Raw genomic sequence first — 16,375 nt, forward strand, 5'->3', positions numbered from 1 at the left:
TGGCAGCTGCGTGGTGGCTGCTGGCAGCCGTGTGCTGGCTGCAGGGGTGGGCCTGGGCGGCTGCCGAGGGCCCCCGTAGTGCACCTACCAGCAGTAGCTCAAGACCCAGGCTGACCCTCCGATGTGCCCGGGCAGGACACCCAGGAGGCGAGGAGCAGCCCCCGCTGAAGCCCACGTCAGTTGGCAGAGACGGGTCTTTGAGAAAAAATGACAAAGTCCAAACGCTCCAGGCGCTGGCCAGGGATGCGGACCGGGCTGGCCGGGCCGGCGGGGGCTGCGGCTGCCGGGGCTGAGCCGAGTGTTGATGCATGTCGTGAGAACCGGGAAGGGGACAAACCTGTGGCTCCAGGCCGGGTGGGAGTTCCAGGAGGTCGGCCTGACTCTGGAGGTTTTCCCCTTAGCTTTTCCCCATAGGCCAAAAGGGGGGAAGTCAAAAAAGCACCCCCAGCAGATGTATGCAGGAGGGGCTGGGGGGTGACGGAGAGCGGGCTGTTGGCAGCTGTGTGGTGGCTGCTGGCAGCCGTGTGCTGGCTGCAGGGGTGGGCCTGGGCGGCTGCCGAGGGCCCCCAAAGCGCACCTACCAGCGGTGGCTCAAGACATTGCCTGAGCCTCCGATGTGCCCGGGCAGGACACCCAGGAGGCGGGGAGCAGCCCCCGCTGAAGCCCAGGGCAGTTGGCAGAGGCGAGCCTTGGAGAAAAAACGACAAAGTCCAAACGCTCCAGGCGCCGGGCAGGGTGGCGGACCGGGCTGGCCGGGCCGGCGGGAGCTGCGGCTGCTGGGGCTGAGCCGAGTATTAGTGCATGTCCTGAGAACCGGGAAGGGGACAAACCTGTGGCTCCAGGCCGGGTGGGAGTTCCAGGAGGTCGGCCTGGCTCTGGAGGTTTTCCCCTTAGCTTTTCCCCATAGGCCTAAACGGGGGAAGTCAAAAAAGCACCCCCAGCAGATGTATGCGGAGGGGCTGGGGGTTGACGGGGAGCGGGCTGTTGGCAGCTGTGTGGTGGCTGCAGGGGTGGGCCTGGGCGGCTGCGGAGGGCGCCTTCAGAGTGCACCTACCAGTAGGGGCTCAAGACCCAGGCTGAGCCTCCGATGTGCCCGGGCAGGACACCCAGGAGGCGGGGAGCAGCCCCCGCTGAAGCCCACGGCAGTTGGCAGAGATGGGTCTTTGAGAAAAAACGACAAAGTCCAAACGCTCCAGGCGCTGGCCAGGGGTGCGGACCGGGCTGGCCGGGCCGGCGGGAGCTGCGGCTGCCGGGGCTGAGCCGAGTGTCGATGCATGTCGTGAGAACCGGGAAGGGGACAAACCTGTGGCTCCAGGCCGGGTGGGAGTTCCAGGAGGTCGGCCTGACTCTGGAGGTTTTCCCCTTAGCTTTTCCCCATAGTCCAAAAGGGGGGAAGTCAAAAAAGCACCCCCGGCAGATGTATGCAGAGTTGGGCTGGGGGGTGACGGAGAGCGGGCTGTTGGCAGCTGTGTGGTGGCTGCTGGCAGCCGTGTGCTGGCTGCAGGGGTGGGCCCGGGGCGGCTGCGGAGGGCCCCCTGAGTGCACCTGCCAGCGGTGGTTGAAGACATTGCCTGAGCCTCCGATGTGCCCGGGCAGGACACCCGGGAGGCGTGGAACAGCCCCCGCTGAAGTCCATGGCATGTGCCAGAATCGAGTCTTGGAGAAAAAATGACAAAGTCCAAACGCTCCAGGCGCCGGCCAGGGCGGTTGACCCCGGCTGGCCGGGCCGGCGGGGGCTGCGGCTGCCGGGGCTGAGCCGAGTGTCGATGCATGTCGTGAGAACCGGGAAGGGGACAAACCTGTGGCTCCAGGCCGGGTTGGAGTTCCAGGAGGTCGGCCTGACTCTGGAGGTTTTCCCCTTAGCTTTTCCCCATAGGCCAAAAGGGGGGAAGTCAAAAAAGCACCCCCGGCAGATGTATGCAGAGTTGGGCTGGGGGGTGACGGAGAGCGTGCTGTTGGCAGCTGTGTGGTGGCTGCAGGGGTGGGCCTGGGCGGCTGCGGAGGGCGCCTTCAGAGTGCACCTACCAGTAGGGGCTCAAGACCCAGGCTGAGCCTCCGATGTGCCCGGGCAGGACGCCCAGGAGGCGGGGAGCAGCCCCCGCTGAAGCCCACGGCAGTTGGCAGAGATGGGTCTTGGAGAAAAAAATGACAAAGTCCAAACGCTCCAGGCGCTGGCCAGGGGTGCGGACCGGGCTGGCCGGGCCGGCGGGGGCTGCGGCTGCCGGGGCTGAGCCGAGTGTCTATGCATGTCCTGAGAACCGGGAAGGGGACGAACCGGTGGCTCCAGGCCGGGTTGGAGTTCCAGGAGGTCGGCCTGACTCTGGAGGTTTTCCCCTTAGCTTTTTCCCGTAGGCCAAAAGGGGGGAAGTCAAAAAAGCACCCCCGGCAGATGTATGCAGAGTTGGGCTGGGGGGTGACGGAGAGCGGGCTGTTGGCAGCTGTGTGGTGGCTGCTGGCAGCCGTGTGCTGGCTGCAGGGGTGGGCCTGGGCGGCAGCCGAGGGCCCCCGAAGCGCACCTACCAGCGGTGGCTCAAGACATTGCCTGAGCCTCCGATGTGCCCGGGCAGGACACCCAGGAGGCGGGGAGCAGCCCCCGCTGAAGCCCACGGCAGTTGGCAGAGATGGGTCTTGGAGAAAAAAATGACAAAGTCCAAACGCTCCAGGCGCTGGCCAGGGGTGCGGACCGGGCTGGCCGGGCCGGCGGGAGCTGCGGCTGCCGGGGCTGAGCCGAGTGTCGATGCATGTCGTGAGAACCGGGAAGGGGACAAACCTGTGGCTCCAGGCCGGGTGGGAGTTCCAGGAGGTCGGCCTGACTCTGGAGGTTTTCCCCATGGCATTTTCCCATAGGCCAAAAGGGGGGAAGTCAAAAAAGCACCCCCAGCAGATGTATGCAGAAGGGGCTGGGGGGGTGACGGAGAGCGAGCTGTTGGCAGCTGTGTGGTGGCTGCTGGCAGCCGTGTGCTGGCTGCAGGGGTGGGCCTGGGCGGCTGCGGAGGGCCCCCGGAGTGCACCTATCAGCAGGGGCTGAAGACCCGGGTTGAGCCTCCGATGTGCCCGGGCAGGACACCCAAGAGGCGGGGGGCAGCCCCCGCTGAAGTCCTTGGCAGTTGGCAGAGGCGAGTCTTGGAGAAAAAACGACAAAGTCCAAACGCTCCAGGCGAGCCGGCCAGGGGTGCGGACCCGGCTGGCCGGGCCGGCGGGAGCTGCAGCTGCCGGGGCTGAGCCGAGTGTCAATGCATGTCCTGAGAACCGGGAAGGGGACAAACCGGTGGCTCCAGGCCGGGTTGGAGTTCCATGAGGTCGGCCTGACTCTGGAGGTTTTCCCCTTGGCATTTCCCCATAGGCCAAAAGGGGGGAAGTCAAAAAAGCACCCCCGGCAGATGTATGCAGAAGGGGCTGGGGGGTGACGGAGAGCGGGCTGTTGGCAGCTGTGTGGTGGCTGCTGGCAGCCGTGTGCTGGCTGCAGGGGTGGGCCTGGGCGGCTGCGGAGGGCCCCCTGAGTGCACCTAGCAGTAGGGGCTGATGACCCAGGCTGAGCCTCCGATGTGCCCGGGCAGGACACCCAGGAGGCGGGGAGCAGCCCCCGCTGAAGCCCACGGCAGTTGGCAGAGATGGGTCTTTGAGAAAAACGACAAAGTCCAAACGCTCCAGGCGCTGGCCAGGGGTGCGGACCGGGCTGGCCGGGCCGGCGGGAGCTGCGGCTGCCGGGGCTGAGCCGAGTGTCGATGCAGGTCGTGAGAACCGGTATGAGGGTAATCCTGGTCGCTCCGGGCCGAGCCAGGGTTCCAGGAGGGCGGAAGCAGCGGGCCCGTTTCCCCTGATAGCGCCGACGACGGTAAAATAAGGCCTCGCAAAACGTCACCACGAACACCTTGTCGGGGTATAAGGGAACGAGCGGTGTGCGGTCTTTGACAAAGTGACAGTATTTCTCCAAAAAAAGCACCCCCGGCAGATGCGTGCAGACGGGGCTGGCTGGTGACGGAGAGCGGCGGGCTGTTGGCAGCAGTGTGCTGGCTGCAAGGGGTGGCCCGGGGCGGCTGCGGAGGGCCCCCAAAGTGCACCTGCCAGCGGTGGCTCAAGACCCTGGCTGAGCCTCCGATGTCCCCGGGCAGGACCCCAGCAGGCCGGGCACGGACCGCAGCTTGCCCCCTTTGCCGTCCGATGAAGCTTGCACGGTCAGAAAAAGTTTCAAAGTCCCAACGGGGGAGAGAGTGTTGACGGCGAGGGGGCGCTGGCTGCTCCAGGGGCCGGGAGGGAGGCCCTGGAGGTCGGCCTGGGGGTGAGTGGAGCGGCCCCCGTGTGTCCCTGAGCGTCCCCCGGTCTTTGGTCGAGAGGGGGTCTCAGCCGCTAGTGTGCCCGCCCGGGTACCTAGGGAGGCCGGCCTGGGGCGAGTGGAGCAGCCCCCGTGTGTCCCTGAGTGTCCCCTGGTCTTTGGTCGAGAGGGGGTCTCAGCCGCTAATGTGCCCGCCCGGGTACCTAGGGAGGCCGGCCTGGGGCGAGTGGAGCAGCCCCCGTGTGTCCCTGAGTGTCCCCTGGCGTTTGCTGAAGAGGGGGTCTCAGCCGCTAATGTGCCCGCCTGGGTACCTAGGGAGGCCGGCCTGGGGCGAGTGGAGCAGCCCCCGTGTGTCCCCGAGCGCCCCCCGGTCTCTGGTGGAGAGGGGGTCTCAGCCGCTAATGTGCCCGCCTCAGGGAGTCCGGCCTGGGGCGAGTGGAGCAGCCCCCGTGTGTCCCCGAGTGCCCCCCCGGTCTTTGGTGGAGAGGGGGTCTCAGCCGCTAATGTGCCCGCCTCAGGGAGTCCGGCCTGGGGCGAGTGGAGCAGCCCCCGTGTGTCCCTGAGCGTCCCCCGGTCTTTGGTGGAGAGGGGGTCTCAGCCGCTAATGTGCCCGCCTCAGGGAGGCCGGCCTGGGGCGAGTGGAGCAGCCCCCGTGTGTCCCTGAGCGTCCCCCGGTCTCTGGTGGAGAGGGGGCCTCAGCCGCTAATGTGCCCGCCTCAGGGAGGCCGGCCTGGGGCGAGTGGAGCAGCCCCCGTGTGTCCCTGTGTGTCCCCCGGTCTTTGGTGGAGAGGGGGCCTCAGCCGCTAATGTGCCCGCCTCAGGGAGGCCGGCCTGGGGCGAGTGGAGCAGCCCCCGTGTGTCCCTGAGCGTCCCCCGGTCTTTGGTCGAGAGGGGGTCTCAGCCGCTAATGTGCCCGCCTCAGGGAGGCCGGCCTGGGGCGAGTGGAGCAGCCCCCGTGTGTCCCTGAGCGTCCCCCGGTCTTTGGTGGAGAGGGGGCCTCAGCCGCTAATGTGCCCGCCTCAGGGAGGCCGGCCTGGGGCGAGTGGAGCAGCCCCCGTGTGTCCCTGAGCGTCCCCCGGTCTTTGGTCGAGAGGGGGTCTCAGCCGCTAATGTGCCCGCCTCAGGGAGGCCGGCCTGGGGCGAGTGGAGCAGCCCCCGCGTGTCCCTGAGTGTCCCCTGACGTTTGCTGAAGAGGGGGTCTCAGCCGCTAATGTGCCCGCCTCAGGGAGGCCGGCCTGGTGCGAGTGGAGCAGCCCCCGTGTGTCCCTGAGCGCCCCCCGGTCTTTGGTGGAGAGGGGGTCTCAGCCGCTAATGTGCCCGCCCGGGTACCTAGGGAGGCCGGCCTGGGGCGAGTGGAGCAGCCCCCGTGTGTCCCTGAGTGTCCCCCGGTCTTTGGTGGAGAGGGGGTCTCAGCCGCTAATGTGCCCGCCTCAGGGAGTCCGGCCTGGGGCGAGTGGAGCAGCCCCCGTGTATCCCCGAGTGCCCCCCGGTCTTTGGTGGAGAGGGGGTCTCAGCCGCTAATGTGCCCGCCTCAGGGAGTCCGGCCTGGGGCGAGTGGAGCAGCCCCCGTGTGTCCCTGAGCGTCCCCCGGTCATTGGTGGAGAGGGGGTCTCAGCTGCTAATGTGCCCGCCTCAGGGAGGCCGGCCTGGGGCGAGTGGAGCAGCCCCCGTGTGTCCCCGAGCGCCCCCCGGTCTCTGGTGGAGAGGGGGTCTCAGCCGCTAATGTGCCCGCCTCAGGGAGTCCGGCCTGGGGCGAGTGGAGCAGCCCCCGTGTGTCCCCGAGCGCCCCCCGGTCTCTGGTGGAGAGGGGGTCTCAGCCGCTAATGTGCCCGCCTGGGTACCCAGGGAGGCCGGCCTGGGGCGAGTGGAGCAGCCCCCGTGTGTCCCTGAGCGTCCCCCGGTCATTGGTGGAGAGGGGGTCTCAGCTGCTAATGTGCCCGCCTCAGGGAGGCCGGCCTGGGGCGAGTGGAGCAGCCCCCGTGTGTCCCCGAGCGCCCCCCGGTCTCTGGTGGAGAGGGGGTCTCAGCCGCTAATGTGCCCGCCTCAGGGAGTCCGGCCTGGGGCGAGTGGAGCAGCCCCCGTGTGTCCCCGAGCGCCCCCCGGTCTCTGGTGGAGAGGGGGTCTCAGCCGCTAATGTGCCCGCCTCAGGGAGTCCGGCCTGGGGCGAGTGGAGCAGCCCCCGTGTGTCCCCGAGCGCCCCCCGGTCTCTGGTGGAGAGGGGGTCTCAGCCGCTAATGTGCCCGCCCGGGTACCCAGGGAGGCCGGCCTGGGGCGAGTGGAGCAGCCCCCGTGCGTCCCTGAGCGCCCCCCTGGCGTTTGCTCAAGAGGGGGTCCCAGCCGCCAATATGGCCGCCCGGGTACCCGCGGGGGCCGCCCTGGGGCGAGTGGAGCAGCCCCCGTGTGCCCCTGAGCGCCCCCTGGCGTTCGCTGAAGAGGGGGTCTCAGCCGCCAATATGGCCGCCCGGGTGCCCGGGGGAGCGGCCTGGGGTGGCCCTGTGCAGCCTCCGGGCGCCCCTGAGTGTTTTCCAGTATCTGGCCGAGACACCCCCTGACCCTCCGACTGTGTCCGTTTGGAGCGCCTGGTGCCTGGGCACCCCCTGAGTGTTTTTCAGTATCTGGCCGAGACACCCCCTGACCCTCCGACTGTGTCCGTTTTTAGTGCCTGGTGCCTGGGCACAGACCGCGGCAGCTCCCGCTGGCCGCATTGACAGAGTGCTGAAAAAATGACAAAGTCCGAAAATGCCTGAGAACCGGGAAGGGGACAAACCGGCGGCTCCAGGCCGAGCCGGAGTTCCAGGAGGTCGGCATGATTTTGCCGGTTTCCCCATAGGAGGTGCCAAGTTGCCAAAATGGGGGAACTCAAAAAAGCACCCCCGCCAGATGTATGTAGGGGGGCTGGATGGTCGATGGGGAGTGGGTGCCTGGCAGCAGGGGCCACCCCGCGCAGGTGCCCCGGGGGGCCCGCGGGGGGCCCCCGAAGACACCCCCCCCAGCACTCGCTGAAAACCCCGTCCGAGCCGCCCGCGCTGCCCGGAGGGAGTCCCGGGAGGCCGGGCACGGCCCGCAGGTCTCTCCCTCTGCCCCCCGGTGAGGTTTGCACGGGGGGGAAAAGTTTCAAAGTCCCGACGGGGGGCGAGAGACAGTGCGGCGAGGGGTGGCGGGCTGCTCCGCGGACCCGGGGGAAGCCCGGGGAGGGCGGCCTGAGGGCGCGGAGGGCCCCCTGAGAGTGCCTACGGGTAGTAGGTGAGAAACCCTGCCTGTACCTCCCACGGGGCCCGGGCAGGGACCCCGGGAGGCCGGGCAGAGCCCGCAGGTCGCCCCCTTCCCGTCCGATGAAGCTCGCACGGTCAGAAAAGTTTCAAAGTCCCAACGGGGGGAGAGTGTTGACGGCGAGGGGGGTGCAGGCTGCTCCAGGGTCCGGGGGCAGCCCCTGGAGGTCGGCCTGGGGGTGTGGAGGGGCCCCCCTGAGAGCACCCAACAGTAGTTGCTCAAGACCCTGCCTGAGCCTCCGATGTGCCCGGGCATGAACCCCAGGAGGCGGGGAACAGCCGTGGCAGCCCCTGCTGAAGTCCTTGGCAGTTGGCAGAGGCGAGTCTTGGGGAAAAAAACGACAAAGTCCAAACGCTCCAGGCGCCGGCCAGGGGGGCGGACGTGGCTGGCCTGGCCGGCGGGTGCTGCGGCTGCCGGGGCTGAGCCGAGTGTCGATGCATCTCCTGAGAACCGGGAAGGGGACAAACCGGTGGCTCCAGTCCGAGCTGGAGTTCCAGAAGGTCGGCCTGACTCTGGAGGTTTTCCCCCTGGCTTTTCCCCATAGGCCAAAAGGGGGGAAGTCAAAAAAGCACCCCCGGCAGATGTATGCAGAAGGGGCTGGGGGGTGACGGAGAGCGGGCTGTTGGCAGCTGCGTGGTGGCTGCAGGGGTGGGCCTGGGCGGCTGCGGTGGGCCCCCTGAGTGCACCTGCCCGTGGTGGCTGAAAACCCAGGCTGAGCCTCCGATGTGCCCGGGCAGGACCCCAGGAGGCCGGGCACAGAACGCCGGTTGCCCCCCATTGCCGTTTGACGAAGCTTGCACGGTCAGAAAAGTTTCAAAGTCCCAACGGGGAGAGAGTGTTGACGGCGAGGGGGTGCTGGCAGCTCCAGCGGCCGGGGGCAACCGCTGGAGGCTGGGCCCGGACTGCGGCAGCCCCCCTTGCAGTCGAACAAAGTTTGAGGAGACGAGTCATGAAAATGACAAAGTCCAAACGCTCCAGGCGTGCCGTCCAGGGGGGCGGACCCAGCTGGTCGGACCGGCGGGAGCTGCGGCGGCCGGGGAAGAGCCGAGTGTCAATGCAGGTCACGAGAACCGGTATGAGGGTAAACCTGGCCGCTCCGGGCCGAGGCACGGTTCCAGGAGGGCGGAAGGAGCGGGCCCGCTTCCCCTGATAGCGCCGACGGCGGTAAAATAAGGCCTCGCAAAACGTCAGCACGAACACCTTGTCGGGGTATAAGGGAACGAGCGGTGTGCGGTCTTTGACAAAGTGACAGTGTTTCTCAAAAAAGCACCCCCGGCAGATGTGTGCAGACGGGGCTGGCTGGTGTGGGAGAGCGGCGGGCTGTTGGCAGCAGTGTGCTGGCTGCAGGGGTGGCCCGGGGCGGCTGCGGAGGGCCCCCAAAGCGCACCTACCAGTGGTGGCTGAAAACCCCCGCTGAGCCTCCGATGTCCCCGGGCAGGACCCCAGGAGGCCGGGCAGAGCCCGCCGCTTGCCCCCTTGCCGTTTGACGAAGCTTGCACGGTCAGAAAAGTTTCAAAGTCCCCACGGGGGGAGAGTGTTGACGGCGAGGAGGTGCTGGCTGCTCCAGGGGCCGGGGGCAACCCCTGGAGGCTGGGCACGGACTGCGGCAGCCCCCCTTGCAGTCGAACAAAGTTTGAGGAGACAAGTCATGAAAATGACAAAGTCCAAACGCTCCAGGCGCCGGCCTGGGGTGCGGACCCGGCTGGCCGGGGCCGGCGGGAGCTGCGGCGGCCGGGGCTGAGCCGAGTGTCAATGCAGGTCCTGAGAACCGGGAAGGGGACAAACCGGTGGCTCCAGGCCGGGTTGGAGTTCCAGGAGGTCGGCAGGACTCTGGAGGTTTTCCCCTTGGCATTGTCCCATTGGCCACAATGGGGGAAGTCAAAAAAGCACCCCCAGCAGATGTATGCAGAGGGGCTGGCGGGTGACGGAGAGCGGGCAGTTGGCAGCTGTGTGGTGGCTGCAGGAGGTGGGCCTGGGCGGCTGCGGAGGGCCCCCAAAGTGCACCTACCAGAAGGGGCCCAAGACCCAGGCTGAGCCTCCGATGTGCCCGGGCAGGACACCCAGGAGGCGGGGAGCAGCCCCCGCTGAGGTCCATGGCATGTGCCAGAGGCGAGTCTTGGAGAAAAAACGACAAAGTCCAAACGCTCCAGGCGCCGGGCAGGGTGGCGGACCCGGCTGGCCGGGCCGGCGGGGGCTGCGGCTGCCGGGGCTGAGCCGAGTGTCAATGCATGTCCTGAGAACCGGGAAGGGGACAAACCGGTGGCTCCAGGCCGGGTTGGAGTTCCGGGGGGTCGGCCTGACTCTGGAGGTTTTCCCCCTGGCTTTTCCCCATAGGCCAAAACGGGGGGAGCCAAAAAAGCACCCCCAGCAGATGTATGCAGGAGGGGCTGGGGGGTGACGGAGAGCGGGCTGTTGGCAGCCGTGTGCTGGCTGCAGGGGTGGGCCTGGGCGGCTGCGGAGGGCCCCCTGAGTGCACCTGCCAGCGGTGGCTCAACACCCTGGCTGAGCCTCCGATGTCCCCGGGCAGGACCCCAGGAGGCCGGGCAGAGCCCGCCGCTTGCCCCATTGCCGTTTGACGAAGCTTGCACGGTCAGAAAAGTTTCAAAGTCCCAACGGGGAGAGAGCGTTGACGGCGAGGGGGTGCTGGCTGCTCCAGGGGCCGGGGACAACCCCTGGAGGCTGGGCACGGACTGCGGCAGCCCCCCTTGCAGTCGGACAAAGTTTGAGGAGACAAGCCATGAAAATGACAAAGTCCAAACGCTCCAGGCGCCGGCCAGGGGGGCGGACCCGGCTGGCTGGGCCGGCGGGGGCTGCGGCTGCCGGGGCTGAGCCGAGTGTCAATGCAGGTCCTGAGAACCGGGAAGGGGACAAACCGGCGGCTCCAGGCCGAGCTCGAGTTCCAGAAGGTCGGCCTGACTCTGGAGGTTTTCCCCCTGGCTTTTCCCCATAGGCCAAAATGGGGGAAGTCAAAAAAGCACCCCCAGCAGATGTATGCAGAGGGGCTGGGGGGTGATGGGGAGCGGGTGTTTGGCAGCAGTGTGCTGGCTGAAGAGGTGTGCCTGGGCGGCTGCGGAGGGCCCCCTGAGTGCACCTGCCAGCGGTGGCTCAAAACCCTGGCTGAGCCTCCGATGTCCCCGGGCAGGACCCCAGCAGGCCGGGCACAGACCGCAGCCTGCCCCCCTTGCCGTTTGATGAAGCTTGCACGGTCAGAAAAGTTTCAAAGTCCCAACGGGGAGAGAGTGTTGACGCCGAGGGGGTGCTGGCTGCTCCGGTGGCAACCCCTGGAGGCTGGGCACAGACTGCGGCAGCCCCCCTTGCAGTCGAACAAAGTTTGAGGAGACAAGTCATGAAAATGACAAAGTCCAAACTGCTCCAGGCGCCGGCCAGGGGGGGCGGACCCGGCTGGCCGGGCCGGCGGGAGCTGCGGCTGACGGGGTTGAGCCGAGTGTCGATGCATGTCACGAGAACCGGCATGAGGGTAAACCTGGCCGCTCCGGGCCGAGGCACGGTTCCAGGAGGGCGGAAGGAGCGGGCCTGTTTCCCCTGATAGCGCCGACGGCGGTAAAATAAGGCCTCGCAAAACGTCAGCACGAACACCTTGTCGGGGTATAAGGGAACGAGCGGTGTGCGGTCTTTGACAAAGTGACAGTGTGTCTCAAAAAAAGCACCCCCGGCAGATGTGCGCGGACGGGGCTGGCTGGTGACGGAGAGCGGGCTGTTGGCAGCGGTGTGCCGGCTGCAGGGGTGGCCCGGGGCGGCTGCGGAGGGCCCCCTGAGAGCACCTACCAGTAGTTGCTCAACACCCTGGCTGAGCCTCCGATGTCCCCGGGCAGGACCCCAGGAGGCCGGGCACAGACCGCCGGTTGCCCCCCCCATTGCCGTTTGATGAAGCTTGCACGGTCAGAAAAGTTTCAAAGTCCCAACGGGGAGAGAGTGCTGACGGTGAGGGGGTGCTGGCTGCTCCAGGGGCCGGGAGGGAAGCCCTGGAGGTGGGCCTGGGGGTGTGGAGGGGCCCCCTGAGAGCACCTACCAGCAGTTGCTGAAGACCCTGCCTGAGCCTCCGATATCCCCGGGCAGGACCCCAGGAGGCCGGGCACAGACCGCAGCCTGCCCCCTTGCCGTTTGATGAAGCTTGCACGGTCAGAAAAGTTTCAAAGTCCCGACGGGGAGAGAGTGTTGACGGCGAGGGGGTGCTGGCTGCTCCAGGGGCCGGGGGGGGGAACCCCTGGAGGCTGGGCACGGACCGCGGCAGCCCCCCTTGCAGTAGAACAAAGTTTGAGGAGACAAGTCATGAAAATGACAAAGTCCAAACTGCTCCAGGCGCCGGCCAGGGGGGCGGACCCGGCTGGCCTGGCCGGCGGGTGCTGCGGCTGCCGGGGCTGAGCCGAGTGTCGATGCATCTCCTGAGAACCGGGAAGGGGACAGACCAGTAGCTCCAGGCCGAGCTGGAGTTCCAGGAGGTCGGCCTGACTCTGGAGGTTTTCCCCCTGGCTTTTCCCCATAGGCCAAAACGGGGGGAGGCAAAAAAGCACCCCCAGCAGATGTATGCAGAGGGGCTGGGGGGTGATGGAGAGCGGGCTGTTGGCAGCTGTGTGGTGGCTGCAGGGGTGGCCCTGGGCGGCTGAAGAGGGCCCCCTGAGTGCACCTACCAGCAGTAGCTCAAGACCCTGCCTGAGCCTCCGATGTCCCCGGGCAGGACCCCAGGAGGCCGGGCACAGACCGCAGCCTGCCCCCTTGCCGTTTGATGAAGCTTGCACGGTCAGAAAAAGTTTCAAAGTCCCAACGGGGAGAGAGTGTTGACGGCGAGGGGGCGCTGGCTGCTCCAGGGGCCCGGGGCAGCCCCTGGAGGCTGGGCACGGACCGCGGCCGCCCCCCTTGCAGTCGAACAAAGTTTGAGGAGACAAGTCATGAAAATGACAAAGTCCAAACGCTCCAGGCGTGCCGGCCAGGGGTGCGGACCCGGCCGGCCGGGCCGGCGGGGGCTGCGGCTGCCGGGGCTGAGCCGAGTGTCAATGCATGTCCTGAGAACCGGGAAGGGGACAGACCGGTGGCTCTGGGCCGAGCTGGAGTTCCAGGATGTCGGCCTGACTCTGGAGGTTTTCCCCCTGGCTTTTCCCCATAGGCCAAAATGGGGGAAGTCAAAAAAGCACCTCCAGCAGATGTATGCAGAGGGGCTGGCGGGTGACGGAGAGTGGTCTGTTGGCAGCAGTGTGCTGGCTGCATAGGTGTGCATGGGCGTCTGCGTAGGGCCCCCTGAGTGCACCTGCCAGTGGTGGCTGAAAACCCAGGCTGAGCCTCCGATGTGCCCGGGCAGGACCCCAGGAGGCCGGGCACAGACCGCAGCCTGCCCCCTTGCCGTTTGATGAAGCTTGCACGGTCAGAAAAGTTTCAAAGTCCCAACGGGGAGAGAGTGCTGACGGTGAGGGGGGTGCCGGCAGCTCCAGGGGCCGGGGGCAACCCCTGGAGGCTGGGCACGGACTGCGGCAGCCCCCCTGGCAGTCGAACAAGGTTTGAGGAGACAAGTCATGAAAATGACAAAGTCCAAACGCTCCAGGCGTGCCGGCCAGGGGAGCGGACCCGGCCGGCCGGGGCGGCGGGAGCTGCAGCTGCCGGGGCGGAGCCGAGTGTCAACGCAGGTGGTGAGATCCGGTATGAGGGTAATCCTGGTCGCTCCGGGCCGAGCCACGGTTCCAGGAGGGCGGAAGGAGCGCGCCTGTTTCACCTGATAGCGCCGACGGCGGTAAAATAAGGCCTCGCAAAACGTCACCACGAACACCTTGTCGGGGTATAAGGGAACGAGCGGTGTGTGGTCCTTGACAAAGTGACAGTATTTCTCAAAAAAGCACCCCCGGCAGATGTGCGCGGACGGGGCTGGCTGGTGATGGAGAGCGGGCTGTTGGCAGCAGTGCGCTGGCTGCAGGGGTGGCCCAGGGCGGCTGCGGAGGGCCCCCAAAGCGCACCTACCGGTGGTGGCTGAAAACCCAGGCTGAGCCTCCGATGTGCCCCGGGCAGGAACCCAGGAGGCCGGGCACAGACCACAGCTTGCCCCCTTGCCGTCCGATGAAGCTTGCACGGTCAGAAAAAGTTTCAAAGTCCCCACGGAGAGAGAGTGTTGAGGGCGAGGGGGAGCTGGCTGCTCCAGGGGCCGGGGGCAACCCCTGGAGGCTGGGCACACCCCCTTGCAGTCGAACAAAGTTCGAGGAGACAAGTCATGAAAATGACAAAGTCCAAACGCTCCAGGCGCCGGCCAGGGGGGCGGACCCGGCTGGCCGGGCTGGCGGGGGCTGCGGCTGCCGGGGCTGAGCCGAGTGTCGATGCATGTCCTGAGAACCGGGAAGGGGACAAACCAGTAGCTCCAGGCCGAGCTGGAGTTCCAGGAGGTCGGCCTGACTCTGGAGGTTTTCCCCCTGGCTTTTCCCATTGGCCAAAATGGGGGAAGTCAAAAAAGCACCCCCGGCAGATGTATGCAGAGGGGCTGGCTGGTGATGGGGAGCGGGCTGTTGGCAGCGGTGTGCTGGCTGCAGAGGTGTGCATGGGCGGCTGCGGAGGGCCCCCCGAGTGCACCTGCCCGTGGTGGCTGAAAACCCAGGCTGAGCCTCCGATGTGCCCGGGCAGGACCCCAGGAGGCCGGGCACAGAACGCCGGTTGCCCCCTTGCCGTTTGATGAAGCTTGCACGGTCAGAAAAGTTTCAAAGTCCCAACGGGGAGAGAGTGCTGACGGTGAGGGGGGTGCTGGCTGCTCCAGGGGCCGGGAGGGAGGCCCTGGAGGTGGGCCTGGGGGTGTGGCGGGGCCCCCTGAGAGCACCTACCAGCAGTTGCTCAAGACCCTGCCTGAGCCTCCGGTGTTGCAGGGCAGGACACCCATTGGCGGGGAAAAGCAGGTGGCAGCCCCTGCTGAAGTCCTTGGCAGAGATGAGTCTTTGAAAAAAATGACAAAGTCCAAACTGCTCCAGGCGCCGGTCAGGGGGGCGGACCCGGCTGGCCGGGCCGACGGGAGCTGCGGCGGCTGGGGAAGAGCCGAGTGTCAAGGCATGTCCTGAGAACCGGGAAGGGGGCAAACCAGTAGCTCCAGGCCGGGCTAGGGTTCCAGGAGGTCGGCCTGACTCTGGAGGTTTTCCCCCTGGCTTTTCCCCATAGGCCAACATGGGGGAAGTCAAAAAAGCACCCCCGGCAGATGTATGCAGAGGGGCTGGGGGGTGACGGGGAGCGGGCTGTTGGCAGCAGTGTGCTGGCTGCAGAGGGCCCCCGAGGTGCTGCACCTACCAGTAGTTGCTCAAGACCCCCCATGACCCTCCGGTGTTGCAGGTCAGGACACCCATTGGCGGGGAACAGCAGGTGGCAGCCCCTGCTGAAGTCGTTGGCAGGGATGAGTCTTTGAAAAAACGACAAAGTCCAAACGCTCCAGGCGTGCCGGCCAGGGTGGCGGACCCGGCTGGCTGGGCCGGCGGGAGCTGCGGCTGCCGGGGCTGAGCCGAGTGTCGATGTATGTCGTGAGAACCGGTATGAGGGTAATCCTGGTCGCTCCGGGCCGAGGCACGGTTCCAGGAGGGCGGAAGGAGCGGGCCCGTTTCCCCTGATAGCGCCGACGGCGGTAAATTAGGGCCTCGCAAAACGTCAGGACGAACACCTTTTTTGCATATAAGGGAACGAGCGGTGTGCGGTCCTTGACAAAGTGACTATTTCTCAATGTGCTGAGGAGTGGGGACCGCTCAAAGTCAAAGCACCGCGGCCGCCCCTCTGCCACCTCCCTGGGAGCAGAGTCATCGAGCGCGAGTGTCCCCACTCCGCCTGTCCAGGCCGCGGGGCCGACAGGCTGGCTGGCTGCCCGGGCAGACCCCGCTCTCCGAGCGGCCGGGCCCCAACGTTCGAGAGGTGTAGGAAGCCACCTTGGGGGTGCTGCGGAGGCCCCCCTGACACCGCCTCCAAGCCCTTGCTGAGAGCCCTGTCCTAGCTGCCTGCGCGGGCAGGCGGGACCCCCCAGTAGGCCGTGCACAGCCCGCGGCAGCCACTGCTGAAGCCCAGGGCAGTTGGCAGAGATGAGTCTTTGAGGAAAAACGACAAAGTCCAAACGCTCCAGGCGCCGGCCAGGGGTGCGGACCCGGCTGGACGGGCCGGCGGGAGCTGCGGCGGCTTGGGAAGAGCCGAGTGTCAATGCATGTCCTGAGAACCGGAAAGGGGACAAACTAGTAGCTCCAGGCCGGGATGGAGTTCCAGGAGGTGGGCCTGACTCCGGAGGTTTTCCCCTTGGCATTTTCCCATTGGCCACAATGGGGGAAGTCAAAAAAGCACCCCCAGCAGATGTATGCAGAGGGGCTGGCTGGTGATGGGGAGCGGGCTGTTGGCAGCGGTGTGCTGGCTGCAGAGGTGTGCATGGGCGGCTGCGGAGGGCCCCCCGAGTGCACCTGCCCGTGGTGGCTGAAAACCCAGGCTGAGCCTCCGATGTGCCCGGGCAGGACCCCAGGAGGCCGGGCACAGAACGCCGGTTGCCCCCTTGCCGTTTGATGAAGCTTGCACGGTCAGAAAAGTTTCAAAGTCCCAACGGGGAGAGAGTGCTGACGGTGAGGGGGGTGCTGGCTGCTCCAGGGGCCGGGAGGGAGGCCCTGGAGGTGGGCCTGGGGGTGTGGCGGGGCCCCCTGAGAGCACCTACCAGCAGTTGCTCAAGACCCTGCCTGAGCCTCCGGTGTTGCAGGGCAGGACACCCATTGGCGGGGAAAAGCAGGTGGCAGCCCCTGCTGAAGTCCTTGGCAGAGATGAGTCTTTGAAAAAAATGACAAAGTCCAAACTGCTCCAGGCGCCGGTCAGGGGGGCGGACCCGGCTGGCCGGGCCGACGG

Source organism: Eleutherodactylus coqui, unplaced genomic scaffold (assembly GCF_035609145.1).
Source record: "Eleutherodactylus coqui strain aEleCoq1 unplaced genomic scaffold, aEleCoq1.hap1 HAP1_SCAFFOLD_382, whole genome shotgun sequence".
NCBI lineage: Eukaryota > Metazoa > Chordata > Amphibia > Anura > Eleutherodactylidae > Eleutherodactylus > Eleutherodactylus coqui.